The sequence below is a fragment of the Suricata suricatta genome, chromosome 9, assembly GCF_006229205.1.
Source record: "Suricata suricatta isolate VVHF042 chromosome 9, meerkat_22Aug2017_6uvM2_HiC, whole genome shotgun sequence".
Lineage (NCBI taxonomy): Eukaryota > Metazoa > Chordata > Mammalia > Carnivora > Herpestidae > Suricata > Suricata suricatta.
In genome coordinates, this window is record NC_043708.1 from 83,217,952 (window position 1) to 83,219,666 (window position 1,715).

Here is a 1,715-nt window from a genome sequence, read left to right on the forward strand (position 1 = left end):
AAGCGAAATAAGTCAGGCAGAGAAGGACAGATACCATATATTTGCACTTATAGGTCTAACAGGAGAAACCTAACAGGGGACCATGGGAAAAGGAAAAGAGGGGAGGAAGAATTGGGAAGAGGGAGTGAGGCAAATCATGAGAGACTTCTGAATGCTGAGAACAAACTGAGGGCTGATGAGGGAGGAGGGAGGGGGAGGGGGATGATGGTCATGGAGAGGGGTACTTGTGGGGAAGAGCACTGGGTGTTATATGGAAACCAACTTGGTAATAAACTACTTAAAAAATTAAAAAAAAAAAAAAAGAAGGGACCAAACATAATCCCTTTATGTTATCACTGTGAATAATCATAAACCTCTGTGAGGCCAGAAAACAAACAAACAAAAAAAAGATGGAGCCTGCTTAAGATTCTCTCTCTCCTCTTTCTGCCCCTCCCCAGCTCATAAATGTGCATGCTGTGTCTCTCAAAATAAATAAATAAACTTAAAAAAAAATAGGAGGCTAAGAAAAGTTGGCAACTTTGACCAACATCAAATGGCTAGGAAGTGGCAGACCTGTCACTCAAGTTCCAGTTTCACTGCTGAGCTTATACTCTATTCTGAGCCCACTTCCCAGTATTGTGCACACCATTCAGCCTTCTAGAATTTTTACCTTATCAAACATTTCATGCATTCTCCCATGTTATCAAATATTGGCACAATATTTGCACAAAGCCTCTCCTCATCAGGGTGTGGGCGTATCTCTGGATATAGCTTGGAAACAGGAGAGAGAGGATCCCAAAAGGGAACCTGGAGCTCTCCTCAGCAGCAGCTCTGTGCAAGGCCAGGGAATGAGGGCAGGGAGTGAGCAGAGCTGATAAGTGAGCTGTAGGTGGAGGTAACACAGGACAGCCTCGGGGGGAGGGGGGGTGAGGTTGGAAAAACCGCCACTAAAGGAACATGGGACAGGAATAAGGCAAGAGCACTCAGGTGACTCAGAAGCATTGCGTGAGCACATTTGTGCTAAGATTACAGCCAGGAGGGTAGGTAACACTTCTGATAATAAGGGAAGGCGCCAAGGAGGGATGGGCAGGGAGAGCAGGAAACAAGCCTCTGTTTTTCACCCCAATTGATGAATTCGCAAAGAGCCACATGAACTGTCAGTGGTGGTGTCAGCTTGTGCTCAACAAGGCTGGATGAACCTCTTCCACCTGCATATGGGGCATTGTTTCCATGACATTCTGAAGTTCTCTACCTGACTTAGCACATGGCTTTGCGATTATTTGTCTGCCTTCCTGAGAGGGATTGTGTGATATTTGTCTTTATCATTATACGGCCATTAACAACACAGAGCCAGACTTATTTTGCAAAAACTTGGTGGTGCATCATTGCTAGATGTCTGAATGAGTGTCTCACAAATCTCCCCGTTCTCAGGATTTCTGACTTTGCACAGCACTATCCTAATGACTGTGCACTACGCTTTGGGTATCAAGCTTGACTGTCAGTAGAGCAAACACTTTGAGTGGTGATGGACTTGCACTGAGGTGTTCTCATCCTTTTGTCATCATGGGGGACAACAGCCTGTCACAGTGAAGCCACGGTGAGGCTAGAATGGTTGCTTACATGGGAAGTGAGTGAGGCCTTGCTTCAGCTTCCATATCACACAAGGGGAGCTAACAACACTCAGATTTGCATGAAGTCATACACATATATTTTTCCCGGGGTTTTGCTCCCTCTGT

At 45.5% G+C, this 1,715-nt stretch overlaps 2 protein-coding genes across 5 annotated transcripts in view; one reads left to right on the top strand and one right to left on the bottom strand.

Moving 5' to 3' along the window:
• Positions 1 to 1,715, top strand: part of CCNDBP1 (cyclin D1 binding protein 1) — a 109,855-nt gene that overhangs the window by 51,477 nt on the left and 56,663 nt on the right. The gene's annotated exons all lie outside the window — the stretch shown is intronic.
• The window catches only part of TGM5 (transglutaminase 5), a 35,894-nt gene that overhangs the window by 9,974 nt on the left and 24,205 nt on the right, over positions 1 to 1,715 (bottom strand). The window lies entirely within an intron of this gene.